This window comes from Hemicordylus capensis, chromosome 2 (assembly GCF_027244095.1).
Source record: "Hemicordylus capensis ecotype Gifberg chromosome 2, rHemCap1.1.pri, whole genome shotgun sequence".
NCBI lineage: Eukaryota > Metazoa > Chordata > Lepidosauria > Squamata > Cordylidae > Hemicordylus > Hemicordylus capensis.
Genome location: NC_069658.1, coordinates 179,477,435 through 179,500,029, shown reverse-complemented (window position 1 = coordinate 179,500,029; position 22,595 = coordinate 179,477,435). Strand labels below are relative to the sequence as shown.

General features: G+C 47.6%; 1 long non-coding RNA gene across 4 annotated transcripts in view; it reads right to left on the bottom strand.

Moving 5' to 3' along the window:
* Nucleotides 1-22,595, bottom strand: part of LOC128347373 (uncharacterized) — a 51,363-nt gene that overhangs the window by 5,183 nt on the left and 23,585 nt on the right. For all 4 annotated transcript variants that reach the window (XR_008317536.1, XR_008317535.1, XR_008317537.1 and 1 more), the window contains one exon: nt 740-805. This is a non-coding gene — a long non-coding RNA (uncharacterized LOC128347373). The remainder of the gene's footprint in view (nt 1-739; nt 806-22,595) is intronic.

The following is a 22,595-nucleotide window of genomic DNA, read 5'->3' as shown; positions in this document are numbered from 1 at the left end:
ATATCGAGAGCCAAAGATGTGCTTCCAGAAAGAGGTGGTGGTGGTGGGTGACCCAGTCAGGAACAGGCTGCATGGAGAGGTTCACTCTTTCCCTGTGCCCTGTTTTCCCACCAAAAATTGTCCCCATATGTAGTCACTGCTTTAAGAGCAAATTGCTGTTACAGAAGGCCAATTTTCAGTTGAGGGGGAAACAGGGCGCCTGAATAGAGCGACTCTTCCCCTTCTTGAGTGCCTTAGTTCTGACTAGGTCCACACAAGCCCCATGTAGCTGTGTTTGACAAAAAAGGGAGGCACTTCCAGCTGGAATTGCACCGCTGAAGCTCACATGGCGTGCATGTGTAGTTTGGCCCTTAGGGTTAGCTGCAGTAGGGTGGGAGGACCAGAGGGTTACGCTAAAGCCTTCCTGGAAAAGGTGAGTTTTGAGGAGGAATTTGAAGGAAATGAAAAGGAGGCAGCACATCATACACGTTCTGGGAGGCAGTTCCAAGCATAAGGGGCAGCAAGGGAGAAAGCGTGGAGTTGTCTGAGGGAGGAGGAGACCTTTTGGACGGCTGAGGCTGATGGCGCTGCAGAAACAAACGTCATGGGCAGGAACAGAACAGGATATGAGAATGGAGAGGTATGGAGGGGCAAGGTTATGGAGGCCTGGGCAGAGAAGCCCTAGTTAATTCAGTAGTGCTTACTTCCTAGCAAGTATGCAGAGGACTGTAGCCAAGAGAGATAAATAAATGAGACTCACAAGAGGTGGACAAGTCTGGACGCTTGTGGTATCCTGTGGGGACCAGTCCTGGCTGAGGCGATTTTACTGTGGAGAAACAGGAAAAGAGAGAGAGAGAGAGAGTGTTCAGCTCCCACTGCTACTCAGACATTTGCTTAATACACTGAGGGGCCCGACAACCTTCCTAGCAAGAGCTGGGCCTGCCTTGTTTTGCTCACCCCTCCGGCCTACTGGGACGGTGGGCCAAGGGCAAGTGGCGTGTGCCTGAATTAGTTAAAAGCAGCCCTAAAAATAGAGCGTTCAAAAGCACCAAGATTATGTGGCAGCTCCGGAAACTCACTTCCCAGCTGGGTGGGGCCCCACAGGGCTCAGCGCACTCACCAGCTTGTCTGTTCCCTCCAGGCCTGCCGCTGCTGCTCATTCGCTCTGTACAAATTGTTCTGCTATAGCCTCAAGCCAGGCTTGGCACACCTGGGGTAGAAGGGCTGCTCTCTGGCTTCGCCACAGACTGGTTTGGCAAAGCTCGTGAGCTGGCCAGGCAGCAGGACAGAGGAAACGTGGTTGGTTTGGAAGAAGGGCTGGAGCAGGCCTGGAACTGTGAGGGAGGGCGGACTGACAGAGAAACACATTTTCAGCCTTAGTTAGGGGGAAATCCAGGCCAGGCTATTGGGTGTGTGTGTGTGTGTGTGTGTGTGTGTGTGTGGCCCCTTTAAGCTAGTAGTGAGAGGAACTAAGTTTGCATGCTTTGAGCCAAAGTGACCCAGAAATCTTCTGAACCAGAAACCCTGTGATCCTCGCGTGCAAGAGATGCTTTCTCTCAGTAGCTCAGAAAAGATTGTACAACCTTGGCCTCAAAGAAGCTACACAAACTTCACCTAACCTTATTCCCCATTATGACCATGACAGTCCTCCAAGAGTACTACTACACATGCCACACGGTTATGGTGGGGCACAATCTGCCAAGAGGTTCTCCTGAGTAAGCCGTGTTGAAATGAACAGGAGCTGCACTAGAGAACTTCCTGGTGGGTTGTAGTCTATAGGCCAGATCTCTGTCCCTTCTACCCCATTGTCTTTAACAGTGTCCAGATTTTGAAGGCAAAACTACCTGCTACACACAAGCTTTCTTCGGAGAGGGGGCAAGCAGAGAAGGGGTGAAGGGGTGCTTCACTCTTCCTCTGACTACAAATGTTCTGCTGCAATGCCAGTCGACGAGCCGTTTGCCTATCCACAGAGTTTCAAATGCTTGTTAGTCCTTGCAAGCATCTGGAACCTTGTGTGGGGTGGGGGACAGCCCTTTGGAGGGGGGACTGCAGTGGAAAAGCAATAGCTAGAGGAAGGATTAAGCATCACCTCCCGTTGCCACTTCTCCACATCACCCTCTTCCATGTTGCTTTGCCTGGAAAGCACACTTATTTGGGCCTTGAGACTGCTTCACCACTCTAGCTGACAAGAAGCCATGGGACCCATTCTGGGCTCAACCTCAAATGGGGGTCTCAACCTCAAATGCATTTCTGTGGGCATCCATTATCTTGGACTCCATCCAGTTGTAGACTTTGTTAAGGGGAATCCTTGAAGATGAAGTGTCCCTTTCTAGGTTTTTAATATGAATTTCTCGATGGTTCTGGCTCAGGTGAGCATAAGTGCATGGATGATACACATCTGCTTTTCCATGTGATACAGACAGGGATCAGCCAACCCGCAGATTAATATGAGTGCTGACATGGCCTGAGAAAGACACAGCCTTTACATAGTGAAGCCAAGGTGGAAACGACAAAGAAAGATAGGCACTCAATGCACATTAATGGTGTTCACACCTTGGGTGCCCCAGCACAGAGGTACCCCATGCTAGGTAATTACATCGCACAAGAACTGCTTTCCTGGATCTGACCAAAGATCCAGATAATAGGAGCCAACCAGATGCCTCTGGCAAGTCTACAAGCAAGGCATGAAGATCACAGATCTCCCCTCTTGGTATTCTCCAACACTTGGTACACATATTGAATAGCTTTCTGGAAGCCTCAAGTCAGACAACTTGCAACTAAACAATGGAGGACTTGGGGTTAACACTAACTTTATTATTCACTAGTATAGGACCCCTGGTCACTCAGAGACACCTGGAAACCATGATGCTATGCCGTGCCCTGAAGTGCCCTGACAAAGCGAAAGGAAAAGCAGAAGGCACCCATGTTTATTACAATAAAGCCAGGCTGTCTGAACTCTTTATACCAATTCAGCCTATACTTCTCTGAATGTTTGCTCTTTCCCTGAGTGAACTGGTTCCTTGTGACGCAACTTCCACTTGGAGATGGCCATGTCGGGAAGACCTCCCCACCCCCCCGCACGCAGCCCTGGCTACGGCCGCTATTCCAGGCCCTCCTGCCGCCAGCCATGGATGTGTCTGGTGCCATGGATGATCAAGGAGCAGCCCCTGCTGCAGACCTGTCTTTCTGACTCCTGCTGGGCAGGCTTCCCACACACAGACATGCCGTGCATCCCTGACTGCGTGGCCTAGAGTGCTCCAGTCGGCGACAGTGGTCATGCTTCTTCCTGGCCTTGCTCCTGTGCCTTCAACCGACTGAAGAATGTTGCAAGTGAGGCTTCCCCCGCCATCGCTACACCAGGAAAAACCTCACCTACTAAAAGGCTGCTGTGAAAAGCACAGGGCTCTGCAGTCACTAAGTCACCCCATCCCACAAAGGGTTGCTAATGCAGCATTGCGGACTCAGTGGCTCCTGTCATGAATTCAATAGGTAGCCTGAGGCAAGCCACTCTCCTTTCTCAGCCTCAGTTCCCCCATCTGCGGTATGGGGACAATAAAACCGGGCTATCTGGCAAGGCTGTTGTAAGGAAGCCTGAGATGATGCTTGCAAAGTGCTTTGAATGCACAGAAAGCAGTGCAGAAATGCACCGAGGCTGTTCACACGTGCAGCCAAGAAGAGCGAGCAAAGGCAGCCAGCCAAGCCCGCTCTTGGCTCTGTGTGTGTGTGTGTGTGTGTGTGTGTGTGTGAACTGCCGGAAGGCGAGTGGCTCCTGGAGGTGGCACAGCGGCAAACCCTCTTAGAGCGCCCACTGCTTAGCCAGGGTGAAGCCAACCCTCCACTCAGGCGAAGAGTTCGTGTGTCGGAGCCATATGGCACTGGCGCAGGAGCAGGCTCCCGGCCAGCGCCAGGGGGATCCCCACAAGGCACCGCGCACTCGCACGGCGCATTCTAGGATTTCCGGGGGGCCTGTGAGAACGCATCCCGGCCACCAAACCTCCGTGTTGCCTGGGGAAGCCAGCAAGAGTCCGGGCATGTGATCAGCACGCCCAGCAAAGACAGAGGACTCGTCTGTGGATGGCAAGTTTTAGCAGCCTTCCCCACCCCCCGCACGGCACTCCTCTCATGTAATCGTAAGAAAGGGCTCTCAGTATTCCAGCCACACTGTACCTTTAAATACCCCTGTGGGCCATAGGGTGGGCTGCCGCTGCTTCCACCAGGTCAGCCCACCAGGTCTTCTTGTTCCCAACTCCATGTAGCCAGCAAGATTTCAGGTGGGCCACAGCAAGTGGGGACGAGGGGGCAGGAGAAGCCCTGCTGCCTTGGGGTATCTAAAGGGGCATAATGGATCTCTAGGCCACAGTGGCAACCCTACAGCCAAACCTGCCCCCTACCCCCCCACCCCCTATTGCAGACCACGTGTTATTTTTCAAGAGCACCCATATTTCTGACCACTTAAAAACACAAATCTCTTTGCTTAAAAACACCACCACCACCAACAACAAAAACAGAACACCAGACCTGTGCTGCTAATCTCACCATAGTTATGCGGTATCACAATGTTTTAATTCTGACCCGATCCAAGAGCAAACCTTGACGTCACTCTTGACATGAATGCCCACCCTCTTGCTCCCTCCACTTACTGATACCTGAATTGCCACCCTGCAGTCAGCCACCATGTAGCTAGCTGCCGGTTGTGGAGCTCTCCTTCCAGCAGACCCACAAGGCCCTGAAGCAGGGGCGTAGCTATAATTGAGCGGATGGGTTCAAAGAACCCGGCCCCCTCAGCTCCCGAGGGCCCCTCAGCCCAGCTCCACCCCTCCCTATTTTCTTCATTATCTTCCTCACTCTGTGGGGCTGCCGGGGAGAGGGACGAACACGGGCCCTTGCTCCCACAGCGACACCCCTGCCTGGAGCTTTGTCCTGCACATCTAGCAACACAGCCCCCAGCTGCCAGTGGGCTATAGGCAGCAAGGCCTCAAGGCAGCTGAGATGACTGTTCTGTTGGACGTCTCAGGAGCCCTGCAAATCCTAAAGCCAACCTTGGTTTCTGGAGCTGTCAACACCACATTTGCAAAACAGCCAATGAGTGAATGAACGGCCACTGTAGCCGAGACTGTGTAAGCCCCTAAATGCCTCACGCTGGAGCTCTTAAATATCACAGGGGACAAACTAACATGGTCTCATTGTGCTGTGGGGACGTCATATAAAGGAAAAGATTATTCTTATTGTATACACAATGGTCTTTTACTAGGCCTCCGGGATGGTTCTGAAGAGAGGAAGGACTGCCCATAAATAATTCAGCTTCTTTCCAGAAGTCATCCCCCAACCCCACTGGAGGCTATTCTGTTGCAGGGTGTGTTTTCCAGGAGGGCTGAATTGTTATTTATGTCTGAAAACCAATGCATAGTGTGGGGCAGACTGGATTATAGTCACACTGGACTGAAGGGGAGCCTTTCTCCCCCAAATCACTTTTCACATAAGAAGCAGAGTCCAAAGGCGGTGGTGGTGGTGGGGAGGGGTCACAAAACCACACATCAATTTGTGCTTATCCCTAATTGGCAAGCATATATGTATTCACCAACATTTCACAAACAAAAATCCCTCATTTTTACACTGAGGATCACCGCTTGAGTACACCCTGCCTGCCGCCAAAAGAATTACAAATAGCTGTACAATGAATTTATTTACTTGCAATAGTCCATTCCCTTCTGCATTAAGGTTAGGAAAAAAATGTAGTAAGTAAAAATATTGTTCATGAATTGACAGGCAACTTGTGACAAGAAATTAGACAATGGGCAAAACGTCATCTGGACTATCAACAACATCCTCCATTTGAATCAGTGGTCAAGATGGAATGAAGCACTGTCTGAAAAGGCTTTTGTACCAATTACATCAGCAAAGAGCCATATCCTTTGCCTTCCATGGAGACAGTATTTATCTGGGGAAGAGATTATCTCCATGACTGAGACAGTGAGTGCTCAGCATTCCCAGTCACGGGAAGGATCTCCAGGTATCATAAGTGCTGTATCATCCTGTGGGGTGCAGGATGGTGGTGGGTTACGAGCATGCGGATGCAAGGAGTGGGGCTGGCCAGTGCACTCCCACCGGCGCTGTACTGGGTACAATGTCCACAGACCGAGAAAACCTAAACAGGATTGTTTTTAATGTTCTAATCATAATTGTATGATTATATTATGCTCTACTATGAGAACTTTCTAAGAACGGAAAAGCAGATTAAAAAAATATATAAGTACATATAACCTATTACACGGAGACTAGAAAGTGAACTTTCCCAACCGCAGCATCCCAGGTGACTGTCTATGAATAGCATTGTGTCTTACTGTTTATGCATTTGCATTTTTTACATTTGTGTGCCCTGGAGACAACTGCTCCACCACCTCACCCCCACTCAAGGATTTCAATTCTAGAAACCGTGGGGCAGGGGCTAACATTCCAATCACTCACTGTACTATGAGTTATTGGAAACCCCCCCCTTAAAAGAGGCACCCTCTCAATCCTCACAAGAAATCAAGCCAGGAACAAAACAGGCACAGTGTTTTGACCAGAACAAGCACCAGAAAATCAGGACTGTCCTGGACAAACAGGAACACTGGAAGCTTCTGTGTAGTCTAAGCTTCTGTGCCTCACACAGCAGCAAAAACGAGACAGCAAACCTGTCTGGACTGTACCACTTTGGACTGCAGGCAGGAACTCAACACAATTGTCTAGCATGTAGGGAAAGTCTAGGCTAGACTGTTTTCCCCTGACAATTTTGTTTTTTTCTGTTCCATCTTCAGAGCCCCCCACTTTAGCCTGAAGTGGTATATCCCAGCCACAGGCTTGCCACCTCAGGGCCACAGCTGACATGATGCAGGGGATCTGTGGCTGGATCTCCAGACTTAAAAGCAGCCCTCGGTGGAAAGTTTTTATTGGAACAGAGGTGCTGGGAGAAGGAGTATAACCCTCCCCCTGCCCCATTTCCACCACTGAAATCACCCCTTAAGATTCTATTAGCCCTGCTGAGGACAGGCACAATACAGGCTATTTTACAGGTTTTTTCAGTCATATTTCTCCCCAGGCCTACCTGTCCAAAATGCAGATAAGGAAACTAGAAGCCACCCGCAGAGAGACGCAGAAGTATGAAAGAGGGGTGTGTGTGCTGGTGGTGGACAAGGGAAGGTGGGGAGCACAAGACACAACTGAGCTCTGAAAAAGCTGGGCTGATCCTCCTACCCAAGCTATGGCTTGGGGTGGCCGTGTTTTTTTTTGGGGGGGGGGAGTAGCAAAGCAGTGTATAAATGGAGAGGATTTCCTTATAAAGGATAAAAATGTGCTTCTACCATTTGCCAGTCCCAGAAGAACATTTGCTACCCTGCCTTAGAGTTGCTGTGAGGGCAAAACAAAACAAAAGCTGCATAGCGTTTTGCAAATTAAATGTACTTGGGAACAGGGGCATAGCTATAATTGAGCAAAAAGGGTTCAATGAACACGGGCCCCCAGCTCCTGAGGGCCCTCCAGCTCCAGCCCTCCCTATTTTCTTCATTATCTCCCTCACTCTGGGGGGCCGCCAGAGAACGGGATGAACACGGGGCCCCCTCTCCCCTAGCTACACCCCTGCTTAGGAAATGTAATTAGCAACCGCAGAGATGGTGGTGCTGGCACAAAGCTGATATTAAACTGCATGTGACAAAGTGGCATCCCGCACCCCCAACCCTGCTAAAGATGGGGGGGATGCCACACCTGGTGAATTCCTGTCTCACATGCAGCTATTAAAGAGGTGACGCCTTTGTCGCTTTTAAAAATGGTACTTACCCTAATTTAGTCCCCTTTCTCCACACCTGTGAGTATTCTTGGATGTGGGAAAGCATGCTGGTCATATTCTGAAACATTTTCCTTCGGTCATTTTGTTTTCTCAAGAACTTGGTTCAGAGGTTTAAAAAACCCTTTGCAAAGGGTCAGAAGTACTTTGCTGGGAGCGTTAGTGTTTTTGAAAGGTGGCAGAGATATTTGACACATATCTCTCTGTATATTTAGATGGTGCATCAACAGCTATAATATCACATTCGTTTGAAACTGCCAAGTATCTTGCATTAATTGAAAATTTTTGTGTAAGGCAAGGGTTCCACTCTCCTAGTCAGAAATGCTGGAAAGAGTACAGTATATCACCGAAGGGTCCAGAACTAGCAGTCAAATAAGGCAGTCCTAGTATGTACTATTAGTAATAGCATCAACATCTCACTATTTTAAAATCACAAGTTATGAGTGTGGGGAACAGGAGGATCAACTGATCAGTTTCTCTCACTATTATTTTAAGCTGCTGTTTAAACAGATCTGGGCTAAGCATGGGCAGAAAGCAGCGACATCATCTCTGATACTGCACAGCCTCCGACCTTTTTGCTGCCCAGAACCCTCTGAGACACTACAAGGGATTCTGTACCTTTTGGAGCATGCATTTCTTCACTTGGTACCTTAAGTATTGTTGCCTCAAGAAGCTGCTCAGCTTGCCTGTGCAGTTGAGATGGTTATTTGTGTAAAATGAAGACAAGCACACGCTCCATGAGGAAAGCTCAGGGGTGGGCACAGAAGCAGCTGGAGTTCTCATTAAAGGAGACTTGGAAATTTAACCTCAACGTGCAGAACCTCAAAGTGCAAAGTTTACCCCTGCTAACTGAGCAAAGAGACACTTTTTAAAGTGGTGATTATATTTAGCAGGGGGAGAGCAACTGGCCCTATCCAACCCCAGCACAGCATCCCTCCAGTGGCTGTTGCTGGTATTTGCCTTATATATATATTTAGATTGTGAGCCCTTTGGGTACGGAGAATCATCTATTTTGTATTTTCCTGTGTAAACCACTTTGAGGATTTTGGCTGAAGAGCGGTATATAAATATTCATAGTAGTAGCAGTATATACCCAAGTACACATCCCTACATTTCCCCCCAGTATGTAGTACAAATTCTCCTCACAATTATAACCACATTAAATATGAAGTACTGTATAGACAGAAAACTTGCTGGAGCTTATGCTAGAACAAGACAGCAGGTATTGTACAAGCCAAGTAGGTGCAGCAGGACAGACGTACCAGAGTGTTAGGGCCAAAGCTGTCAGCCTGCACACATTTAATCTGATTTGCTGATAGTGTGGTGAACCCATCCAGGAATCGGCATCAATCTCCAGGTGACTCTTGAAAGCAATCCTGGAGATTTTAACAGTTTGATATTGTGAAAAATGTTGGGCCAGGGTGGGTGGCATCTCTCTAGAACTGAACTGCCCATTCAGCCAGAATGGGCAATTCAATTTATTGTTAGCCCAGGGCCTGTGATGCATTTGATCAGATCCTAACCAGATGCGACATGGGAGACCTTTGAACAGTCTCTGGACACTTTTTAAAAATTAAAACAAAACCAAACCAAACCTCTGAAATGTGACTATAGGAGGCTGCAAGTTTTACTGGAACAGCTGCAAGGACGGCAACCTCTCCCAATGGGGCATTTGCCCAAACAAAATCACCCTCCTCACCTGCTTTTCCACCGGCGGGGGGGGGGGGGGGAGATACAGGGCTTCCTGTCCTGAGGCCAGCTCCCTGACCCTCAAGGGCATTCATTTCAAGAGAGAGGCAGTTCTGCCACACAATCTTTTAGCAGGTGAAATAATAAGATTCCATGATGATTTTTATGGAGACAAGCATTCGACAGCTGTTTTGATACCTTAGAAGGGTAGAAAATAAAATTGGGCAAGGGTGACTGCCGCAAAAATTTGAGGAAAAATGGCTAAGTCAACAGTTCAATATGGCTGCCAAAATATAGTAATTTTGACATGTGTTCTCCCACAGAAGTCTGAAGGAAGGTATTTTTGGTCGCAAACTCCTATTGTTTTGCCCCTACAATTTTGTATTTGGAATCTGGACAAGTTTTGTCTTAGACTGTAAAGTATATCACCAACTCTGATGCTGGCACAGGACACCTCTGAGCATGCACACTGCACCCCTGCCCAGCCATTCAGCAGGACCCTTTGCTCTAAAAATCGGACCCTCCCCACCTTGGCCCTCTGTTTTATATGTGTTTGGGGCAGACTCAGATTTAACAAATGGGCCACCTCATTCAGTCGCATCAAGGTTGGCTCTGATTAGCAACCAATAATGACTAAACGAAAGGGGAACTCAGTGAGTCACTGTGTGCAGGCAAGTCCAACGTCTAACAGACACTCTAAGCAGCTGGCAAAAGACCCACAAAGGTTCTCTTATGCAGCAGATACCCATTATGAACATAGGAACATAGGAAGCTGCCATATACTGAGTCAGACCGTTGGTCTATCTAGCTCAGTATTGTCTTCACAGACTGGCAGCGGCTTCTCCAAGGTTGCAGGCTGGAATCTCTCTCAGCCCTATCTTGGAGATGCCAGGGAGGGAACTTGGAACCTTCTGCTCTTCCCAGAGCGGCTCCATCCCCTGAGGGGAATATCTTGCAGTGCTCACACTTCTAGTCTCCCATTCAGATGCAACCAGGGCAGACCCTGCTTAGCTATGGGGACAAGTCATGCTTGCTACCACAAGACCAGCTCTCCTCTCCTAGAGGAAATTATGGCATTTGCATGGATGAACAGCTTGGGAGGTCTGTAGCCCTTAACTTTAGAATAGAGGTGAGTAACTGAACTGAAGGCCTCCAGGCCGAATCTGGTCCCTGAGGATGCTACTTGGCCCTCCAGCAGCAAGAGAGGTGTGCTGCTACAGCTACAGCAGTAGGTGTTACAAAGAAAATAAAAAGAAAGTAAGTGCTGGCCAAACAATTTAGGACTGGTAGAGTGCTGAGGTGCTGCTGGCCCACCATGGTTTGCGCCCTCTTAAAGTGGCCTTCCAGGAGAACTAGCTGCCGACTAGGGGGCAGGTCTCCTGTACTTTATAAGAAGAGGGAACCTTGGCAGGGGCAGCCTTTTTCACCTGCAGCATTGTGACATAAATCGTCCTGCCCAAAATTCCTGCACAACCATAAGGCAGCATAAGAGCCTTGTCCTCGTTTGCACCCAGTCACCAAACCTTACTCTGACATGTAGAAACAGACTAGAAGCAGCACACGGCAAAATTGTAGCTTGTCTCCCCACACCAGCCATCCCCTCCCTGCCCCACCCATGGGTCCCTTGCATAGAATTGGCAGATCAAAGCCGGCAGCTTCTGCAGCTGCCTCAGCTTCTGCTTCCTTCCTTCCTTGAAGGTTACCAGAGAGAGTCACAAGGGCCGAGAATTGAGTCATTGTGGATAAATAGGGAAACCACGTCCGTTCGGGAAAGAGAAAAATGGTGTGTGTGAGAGAGAGAGCGAGCGAGCAGACAGTGCTCACTCCCTCTTGCCTGAGGGTTGTAGGGCCTGCTCCCCTTCCCCGCCCCAACCTCTCCAGGGTGCTTTCCAGATTACATGCTACAACAAGGGTAAAATACTTGGGAGGATCGTATTGAAAATGATCCCCAGAATCTCAAACTCCTACAATGGGAAAATGCAGCTATTTTTTCTGCAACAGACTTGCAACATTGTAGCACTGTAACACAAAGATAAAACTACCTAGGTGCACCTCTGGTCACCACACAAAAAGTACGGAAGCCCCCCCAAGTCCTGTAGGGCCCTGCCCCTGCCTAAGTAGACGACCTCTGGTACAATCACATAAACAGGGCACTGTTTGACAAAAGGCTGAAGGAATCAGCTGCACTGGAACCAGGAGATCAAGCACAAGGAAGGCTGCCTTCAACGAATGTTAGGTGGCATGGGCATGCTTCCCCATGAAATTGCCCTTGGGAAGGCTCAGCTGATGGATTTTGGTTATCCCCAGTTTCCGATGGATGGCCATATCTGTGGTTGGGGGGGAAGGCATTGTTGCCCATGGTGTGCCCTCACCTTAATATATTCTTCAGTTTTTGAATGTGTGTGCGCTGCTTCAAAAACCCACCAAACCTGTTTGACCAGAGATCGATAGTGGGGAAAACGAAATGAGTATGCAGACCATGAGAAATGATGCCTCCAAGAGAAAACCTTCGGTTCTCTTAAAAACCATCGCCGTGCCAGCCCACAATTAGCTAGTAACCCCAAGAGTTGCTGTACCTTCCCTGGTAGCCTGGCTCACTTGCATGAGTAATCGGGGCTTGTTTCCTTTGCAGGCACCTCACTGCCGTGCACTTGCTCTCTGATTGCAGCAGGCCCTAATCTGCACATGTGATCCCTTCGCAGACTGTGAGGAGCCTGTGGAGTTTCCAGGCACTTCATCTAATGAGCCTCTGGAAGCCACGGCTTTTTCTTTGCCGATTCGGGAGCCAAACCCCATACACTTGACTCCCGTGGTCTCAGTGCACTGGCCTCTTCCAAGAAGGGTTCTCAGACCTCATCCCCACCTTCCTCCCTGCTCTGATCAGACCGCTCTCCTAATTCTGATTCTGCGCTGATCAGCAGAGCTGGATGTTAGAACTGCTAGGCTTTCCTTCTGCCCCAGGTGGAAATGGATCAGAAACTGCCTTTCTGTTTCCTGGGGTAGTGAAAGATGGCGAGGACAGGGCTAGTTCCCCCTGCTCCGGCTTCCGATTTCCTAGGCAGCCAGCTTCTGCCAGGTCAAGAGTCTGGCCGTCCTCTCAAGCCCAGGGCAGGCCTATTCTGAGAGGCACACCCCACAGGATCTCTTGCAATAGAGAGAGCTTATTGCTCAGTGGTAGAGCAATGCAGAAGACCCCAGGTTCAGTCCCCACTCCCAGCATCTCCACTACAGGATTTCAGGCCGGGGAAAACCTTTCCCTGCTTGAGAACTCAAGAGAATCATTTCAGGCCAAGCAGACAGCCCTGGGCATTGGCACAGCGACTGCTGCCTCTAAGCAACTGTCTGTGTCATGGTGCCAGCCCTGCCAAAGCCGGTGCCTGCCACCCCTTGCATGGCAATAATGGAACGATCCGAGGAAAATGACCCCAGCTTTGGTCTTGTGCTTCACATTTCACAGAAAGCAGGTCACCGATCTTCAGGGTCCTGCCATGCCTTACTACTGGACTGGATGGCACTGCCTAACTCAGCATGGCCTCACACTGGGACGAAGCATCCCCCTTTATTGGCTTCCCCAAATATAGCACCACCCCTTGGCTGCATGGGCAGTGGGAGCAGCATGTTGTGTTTGGTTTAGGTGAGTTTTGTGCATGGATGTCTTTGATCATTTGCCAGCTGCATTTCCTGGCCATTCCTTTCCTCTCTGTGCTCTCAACACTGTTAGGGTCTCAGAAGGGCTCTCTGCTGGTCAAAACTTCCATTGGTCAAAACTGTTGGTGGTGAATGTGTAGAGCAGAGTGGGATTGCTCCTGCCCCCCAATGACCACAAGTCCATACAGCCTCTTGCACAGCACCTCCATGCATACAAGCTGTATCCTGCATTTTTTCAGGGTATTGATTGCACCGATAGAATGTCTGCACCTACAGTTTGCACACACAGTGCAGAGGTTTGGATGGACATATGGAGCACCAGGGTGGGGCCAGCAGGTGCGACCTCAACCCACCCAATATTAATTATCGACAAATAATGGGTAGCATTCACAGTTGTCTGCTAGTAATTGATTTGCCCCTGATTTCGGGGCAAGCACTCCTGACTCCAGACTAACACCACCTGTGGATGCTACCGGTACCCAATGGGGTTTAATTCCATCCCCCGTGCAAATACAAATCTATCCACTAGATGGGGCCCCCAGAGTCTGAGCCACTAGAAGCCTTCAAGGATGGGAGGGACAGGAGATGACGATGTCTTAGCAACAGCAACTGTTATGTGCTGTTGCCATGACAAAGCAACAAGAGAAGTGAGTGCTGTTCTCCTGTGGTGCCAAACCCCGCCTAGTAGTTAGGAGCTGCAGGTGACCTGCATGGGAGGAAATTACTTGTACAAATATTGATGTACAGCCAACGCGGGATGCTGATCTCTGTGGTGTAAATCCAGGGCACTTCTGTCAGATTTTCACTAGGTTAAGCAACCGGTGTCTGGCCCAGTATAAAGCAAGACTCGAGAGCTTGCTTTTCTGAGGGGGGCGGGGGGTCAGTGTTTGCACAGTGTCCATGAAGCAGCACGGACTCTGAGAGGTGTGCCCTCCAGGATCCCTGGCTGTATCAAAGGGGAATGATAACGTGAGATTCTTGGAGTTGCACATGCTACAGTGGCTACAAATAGCACTGGCAGCAGATCTGTAGCACTCGTGGACAAGAGCAAGTAGACCAGTGGTCCTGGATACAGCTCAGAATAAATCAAGATAAGGGCTTCAGAACACCCCTTTTAAAAACTGGGGATGTGCCTTGTTCCTTATGCCACTTCATACATAGTGCCACAGAAGGGGACGGGTGCCTCATTTCGTACTTCACACTTCCATGGAGCACCCACGGATGGCTCTAGGCTCAGAAACAACAGCTCCTAGAAGGGCTCTCATTTCCCAGTTCTTGATATTTCAGCCCTAGTCCTCACTCTGGCAGCTTTACTGAATAGAGGGTGGCTGGCAGACTGAGCAAGGGTGCGCGCGCCAGCCCAGTAACATCGCATGTATGCAAGTTGCACAAATGCAAAACCTGCATACATGTTATGCAAGAGTAAGCCTGTTGAAAATAATGGGCGTGCCTTTGTGTAACATCATTTGCAGCATTTTTGCATTTGCGCCCCTTGCACACACGCAACATTACTGGGCTGACATACCCTTGGGCATCATGTCAGTCACTGGGTTTAGCACTCCTCTCACACAAGGTAGTTTTTCTAGTAGTAAGAGCCGTTTGGCAGTGGGACAGTCTACTTCTCACAGTGGTGGGCTTCACTAGAGGTTTTCAAACAGATGCTCAAGGGCCATCTTCAGGAATGCTTTAGCAGATTCTTGCACTAAGCAGTTGGAATAGAAGACCTCTGCTTCTTCCAGCTCTAACAGTCTGTAGCCCTATTCACAGGTTACATGCAACACTCATACAATCTGTGTACAGTATACACAGGTATAGATCTGTATGCAGTTATTCACGAGTTATGCTGAACGCAGGTTCAGCAGTAGACTTCCTATGTGTACTACGCATCTGGTGGGCCTGTACCCAGGTTTCAGCAGTGCAGAATTAATTTATGGAAATTACTATCACAGGATATGGTGGCAAAAGCCACTCAGACTGATTTATAAAAGGCTTGGTCAAACTGATGGAGGAGGATAGGTCAATCAACAGGTGTCAGCCAAGATATGGTCGTCACCTTAATGCCTCCTCCTCGTGAGCTTCTATTTCAGAGGCGTCTGCCCAGCCACTGCTAGAAACAGATGGACCTTGGTCAGGTCCAGGCCAGCAAGGCAGCCCTTCAGTTTTTACACAGGGCATATTAACTAATCCAGAAGAATGACAGCTTTCTAGTTCTGTACTTGCAATTACTAGCAGACACTAGAATGCCCACTCCACCCCATAACCAAGTATTGGAAGAGTAAAAAGCAGTTACTCTTTGACCATGCTGCAATTACCTTGATTGTGAGTGCAAATGGGTGTCTGAAGGCATACGGCATGATATTAAATCACACTCGTGGTCTAGTCTAGTTCTCACCATGGTGATTTACCTATGTAAGGTTTTAATCTGCAGGTAGGGGCTTATATAACCCAATTGTTCCTCCACATGGAAAAAAATCCGTGCATGTAGGAAACTAGATATTAGTGGGGAAGGGTTTTAGTGGAACCTCTTCACTGACATATTCATGTTTATGGGCAGGATTTTGATGGATTTTATTTTTTTTAATGGAGAGATATCCAGTAATGTGAGCCCATACCTGCAGAACGCAGACACATTCTCTCTCTCTCATCCCACCCCACTTCACATTTCCCCACTAATCCATGAACTTCATTTGTAACAAAACAAGACCCACTCCCCCCCCCCTCTGGTTTCTGCAGGTAGATGAACAGGTAAGCAAAGTGCCATTATCTAATTATACAGGCTGGTTTACCAAACAAGAGCAGTGCACCTGAATTTGTGCTGTCTCGGTCTTAATTGCATTCGAATGAGTACACATGTGCATGCCCGTCACGACCAATATTCCAAACTTCTTTCACAAGCCTTCAAGCTCGAAGAGCTTGGTAGTGACGGGCATGCACATGTGTACTCATTTGAATACAATTAAGACCGAGACGGTACAAATTCAGGTGCACTGCTCTTGTTTGGTAAACCAGCCTGTATAATTAGATAATGGCGCTTTGCTTACCTGTTCATCTACCTGCAGAAACCGGAGTGGGGGGGCGGGGAAGTGGGTCTTGTTTTGTTACAAATGAAGTTCATGGATTAGTGGGGAAATGTGAAGTGGGGTGGGATGAGAGAGAGAGAATGTGTCTGTGTTCTGCAGGTATGGGCTCACATTACTGGATATTAAATATCCATTATTTAATATCCATTTTAAAAAAACACATCAAAATCCTGCCCATAAACATGAATGTGTCAGTGAAGAGGTTCCACTAAAACCCTTCCCCACTAATATCTAGTTTCCTACATGCAGGGATTTTTTTCCATGTGGAGGAACAATTGGGTTATATATGCTGCCCAATCCACAGACTCAGAGCGGTGTACAAAGCAAGAACCGCATCCGAGATTTAAAAAAAATTTTTTAAAGGCGTGAGCTATGCTCTGTCGCAAGTTCTCAGACGCAGGAGGACCCCAATGCTCTGGGGCATTCTTGGTCTGCATGCATGTTAACTACACAGGACCCTGAACAGTTGGTATGAGATTGTAGGTACTATCTAGAAAAAATTAAATAAATCAATAACCTGTTGAGACCAAAGTCCTGTTGAGTTCTTCACAATGTGTTTGGCCCACTAATTTTATCATTTATTTCCGTGGGATTTAGAGGAGTTTACTTTCTTCTTCACTGAACTATGTTACTGAGTAAGACAACATATACAAGTCTTGGCCCAGATGTTTAGCATGGACATGCGCACAGACATATTTCTAACCTAGGCAGAATTCATAAGAACATGTGATTAATTTCCTTAAAAAAAAAAAAAAAGAAAATCCAGACACTTCTAAGTAACTTAGGCAATCAAAAACTCCTGCTTTCCTAGCACTGTCTTGCTCTAGTCTCTGCCCCAGGGGCAAAACCCCGGGGAGGGGCGGAGGCTTGGATTTAGTAGAACTGGAGATGGGGGTGGGGGGAGAATAACATTCTCGCCATTCTATAAATATTGTATTTTTGAATCCTCTTATTTCCACTTTATTTCCAGCATACCTTTCAGTTCTTTTTAGAACCGGTCCACACAATCACACTGCAGCTCAGCCATATGAAATGTTCATCAGAAAGGAGAATGCAGTTTGGTGTGGCAGCTTTCTAATGTTGGTTAAGCAGTAGTAAAATAAATATGCAGCCTGTACCCAGGGGTGCAGATCCCTAAACATATGCAAAGTCCCGTCCCCCCGCCACCATTTGAAAGTAAAATATGGTTGTGCCATTGAGTCAGTGTCGATTCCTGATGACCAGAGAGCCCTGTGGTTTTCTTTAGTAGAATACAGGAAGAGTTTACCATTGCCTCCTCCTGTGCAGTAGGAGATGATGCCTTTCAGCATCTTCCTATATCACTGCTGCCCAATATAGGTGTTTCCCATAGCCTAGGAAACGTACCAGTGGGGATTTGAACCTGCAACCTTTCGCTCCCTAGGCAAGTTACTTCCTCACTGTGCCATTAGGTGGCTCCCCTCATTTTACTGAACTCCAAATCTAATAACCCATGAGATCATTTACACAATCTAGAACTGTGTTCTACCTAGGTTTGGGAGCTGTGTGTACTCTCACGTTTTGGTTGTGTGGAAGCAAAGAAAGAGGAAAACCTGGGTAGAAGTGATTGTGTGGAAGCAAGGTAGAAAGAAAACCTGGGTAGCTTTTCCTCCTACCTTGCTTCCAACCAACAAAAAACTGAGAGCTCCCAAACCCGGGTAAAACACAGTTTTTGACTGTGTGAATGACCTCCATATCTTCAATTCCCAAAACACATTTCTTTCTCAAAGAAGTGTTTTTCCTCTCCCCCCACTCCAAAAAAATATTCTTCAAATTTTGAGGTTGTTCCTCAAGCTTCCCCTCAGTCTGCAACCCTACCCGTACCTATCAAGACATTTCAAATGAAGCTTTGCTGGTACAAGAGAGAACTGTACAGTGTTAAGAATACTGCAAACATATTTCAGTTTTGTACTCATTTTAACAGCTCCTGCAGATAATCTGGAAACTGGAATTTGGTGAAGGTGCTAAGAATTGTCATCTAAGATCCTGCTCAGAACTACAGCTCTCAGGGTTCCCTGGAGAGGAGGAATAGTGTAGACATGCCCCGATAGAATCTTTCGGTTGCTGGATTAATTCTGGCTTACACAGCACTGCTTTGAAAGCCAGACAGACTGGTGCAGTTGGTTAGATTGTTGGTTTTAGTTGAGAAGGGCCCAAGTTCCACTCAGCTATGAAACTCTCTGGGTGGTCTTTAAGCAAATCATCCTCTCTCAGTTTAACCTACTTCACAGAACTGTTGTGAGGTCAAAATGCTGCCCTATGCTCCTGGAATTAAAGCCCCAGAACAGAATTAGATACTTTCAGAGTGGTTTGTCAAAAATGTGATTCAGTTCAGGCTGTAAAGAAGTGGTCAGCTGATACACCATGGCTGTTTGAGTCACCCTCCAGTACCTGGCCCGATCTGACAACAGAACTGGCATAATCATATGGTTGGTGCGAGCCCTGGCCAAAGCTTAGATCCACGAAGGACCCAGCCAAGAAGTGGGGCCACCATTTCTGCTGTCTCTTCCTGTGAAGCCTAGTCAGTTGTTGTTGTTTTTAGTTATACCACACACCGCTGCTCTTTAGAAAATCCAGAGTGGCTTACACAGGGTTTCCAGTGTCAGCTATCCAGATACTCCTCAGCTTCAATAATGCTACAGAATCTGGTGTTCCCAGACCATTCACTGGGTATAATGGCTAGGCCCCATGAATGGAAAGCATACAATTCTGAGGCACTAGTTCAATTCTTCATCCTACCCCCAAGCTAGATACTGAGGCTCTACACACAATCTGTGTGTAGAGCCTAACTAGGCTCTCCCCGTAGATGAGCAGAGAGCTTGACCTGGGCGGCCGGATCAGCTGCCCACACGATCACCGGCTCCGTCATGGAGCCAGAAGGGGCGGCGGAAGTCCCAGAACACCTCACGTGAGTGCACGGGGCGTTCTGGGGAAACCCCAGAGGCCGGGAGGCTTGTTGTAGCCTCCTGGTTGGGGGTCTTCGTGAGTCGCCGCAGCGTGGAGTTGTGCCACAGCGTCTCACAATCAGGAAAACGGGGTTAGGGGAGCGCTCGGGAGGGGGGGACTTAGTGAGATTTGCTGCCAGGAGCCGCGCAGCTTCCATTGCAGCATATGACCGCAGGAAAGTGGGCTGGGCCCCGTTAGCCCGCTTTCCTGCAGTCGTGAGAATAACCTCACCATCTTCTTTTTTCAGGGCCCAGAAAACCCTGAACCCATCTCTGTTGAGAACTTCTTAATCCCACCTCTCAAGTTTTACTCCACTTTTCTACTGTCCATTCACCAGGAGGAACAGAGCACAATCTTCAAACCTTGTTTGAATTACCAAACCCCAGATCCTTCTCAGTCATAAACACTTATTTATTCCACCAAAATGGCTTAATTCCAAAGAGACTGCCTTGATTTCTGATTTGTGATCATCATTAAGACCCATTCTCCCCTGCGATGTCACTGCATCGGTAGTAACCACAGACTACTGCTCTTCAAAGTGGGAGGAAGGAGACGGAACAATATGTGGCTTAACAATGAATAAGCTTGGTGTCATAAATACACTGTGAGTTGTTGCTCTGAAGGCAAGGATGTCGCTAGGGGAGGAGAGGCCCATGTTCGCCCCTCTACCTGGAGGTCCCTCGGAGTGAGAGAAATAATGAAGAAAATAGGAAGGGGTGGAGCTGGGGAGCCATCGGGAGCTGGGGGGCCTGGGTTCTTTGAACCACCCACTCAATAATAGCTACACTGCTGCCTGAAGGAAACTGGAAAGAATATTTTTCTTGGTTTGCTGGATGGAAAGGCTTTCCAAGGAGAGACTGAAATAGGTGGATGCAGTAAGAGCCAACACATTTATGGTGTCATCTACCTAACTCTTCCTTACCATGGGCAGCCTATATGCACAGCCAAAATCCAACAGGTAACCTTTTGAAGTCCTATGAGGCATGTCCAGTCATCATGGCAGTCATCAGCATAGACAATGTGGGGAAAAGAGGTGGCATTGATGACCTGAACTAAAGGTCTGAACTACAGCTGGAAGCATTCTCATTCTCTCTCTCTCTCTCTCTCTCTCTCTCTCTCTCTCTCACACACACACACACACACACACACACACACGGTGGACTGATTTAAATTACCAAGAGAAAACCTTAATTTAAATCATTAAATAATTTAAATTTTAAAATCCAGTTTAAAAAAATCACACCCATCTTGAATGAGCTGCACTGGCTGCCTATTTGTTTCCGGGGCCAATTCAAGGTGCTGTTTTTGACTTTTAAAGCCCTTAACAGTTTGGGCCCTGGATATCTGAGGGACCGCCTGCTTCCAAAGGTTGCTGTCTGCTTGATGAGGTCATCTGGCGGGGGGCTCTGCTCTAGGTGCCGACAATGAGCGGGGCTCGGCTGCCATGCATGCGGGACAGGACCGTCTCAGTCGTTGCCCCCAGACCCTGGAATGCTCTCCCGGTGGCCACCCGCTCCTCAATCTCTATCACAGTTGTTAGTGAAATCTTGGCTTTTTACCCAGGCTTTTATATGATTGTTCCTATTGCTGCTGCTTTGTATCTTTTATGGTTATATTGTACCTGTTTTTAATCTTTTAATCAGATCTGTCTTTTTATATTCTAGTTGATATTTTAATTGCGTAATTTTTGTAGTTTTGTTTTTAACTTTTGTGTAACCATCTTGAGATTATTTTAATGAAAGACAGTATAGAAATTTAACAAAACAAATTAACAATAAAATAAGAAATCAGATTAAAAATTTAAAAAATAGTTTTCTAAAAATTATCAATTTTATCAACCCTGATGTGCGCGTACACACACACACACACACACACACACACACACACACACACACCCCACATTTAGCATGTAGAAATCTGTTTGGTAGACAATCATGCTAACATTCCAATATTAGGAATGACAAATCCTGACCTTTTAATCCAGGGCTGCACATCTTTGGCCCTCCAGCTGTTGTTGGACTACAACTCCCATCATTCCAAGCCACAGTGGCCAATAGTTTGGGATGATGGGAGCTGGAGCCAAACATCTGTGGTGAAGGAGTGCGCTGCACTAAAACAGTGCTGCACTGAAACAGAGCAGCCCTGTTTTAGACAGATAAAGCAAAAGCAAAAACATTCTAGCTGTATCCCTTGCTGCAAGAAGTAAGTCCTTTGGGACCTTAAATTAAGATTCAGTGGTGTGAGCTTTTGTAGATGAGGATCTACTTTATCAGAAGAACAGGGAAGAGAAAGGAGAGCAGTTGCTGAAAGTGCCACTGTTGTAGGTAAGAGGAGAGGTGAAGATCCTTATTCCAGACAGAATGTACAGCTAGCAGGGAGCTCCCCATTCCCCTCCTCCCCAAGAGACAGAGGGGGATCATAGAGTTTGAAGGGATCCAAGACACATCTATTCTACTCCTTGCCATTCTAGACTTAAGGCATTCCACAGAATGCCTGCATAACTTCATCCTAAAAATCTCCAAGAGCCAAGGGACTGTTGAGATTATTCCTTGGGCAGTGGATGATGACTGTTCCCACCATGTGTGGCTCCAGGACTGAGTTAAGTAGGAGAACCAAGTCGAGGATAAGATGGAAACAGCCAAGGTGAAGTGGCTGCTCCAGGAAGCAGAGCAGGAGGAGCCATTTAAGAGCGGCAGAGTGGGGAGCAGACAGATCTACCCCATCTGATGCAATCCAACTTGCGATTTTCTTGGACGAGCTCCCTAGCAATCAATTGGAGTTGCACGAATGCACATGGGCATGCACAATTACCATTTATTTCAATTAACTTTAGGCAAGAAAACTTCCCAATGGGTTGTGGATAAATAGCAGAGGGTGACTTTTGGATTTTCCACATCAGGCACCAAAACAACTTGGGCCTAGGGCAGCAAAGGATTAAATAAAAGGTAAATAGCCTCAGACAGATTGTGTTATAATCAGTGGGGCCTGATTCCAAGTAAAGAATTTAGGATTAGCTATAAGGTGCATCAAGAATTAAAAGGGGCTTTTAATAGGCCACAAGGACAAGATTCTAAAACTGCCTCTCCACATTCTATGGGTAGGGATCTTGTGCCATCAGATCATCCCAACATTACTCTGAAATTGTGAAATGGTATCTGTTTCTTTTGTAACTGTATTGATGTATCTAATGCATCTAATTTTTGACTGTAATAAAATGACTTTACTTGACTATCTCGATGAGCCACCTCTAAAACTGGTTGTCTGGGGACCAAAACTGAGAAAAAATTATATGACTATTTCTTTTCTTTTTTTACACACATTCATACCTTGGCCAGCATGAGAGTCAAAGGAGAGAGTGACATTCCTTTTCCTGAGCTCAAAAGCCATTTACGCTAGCACTGAGCATTTCAGAGGGC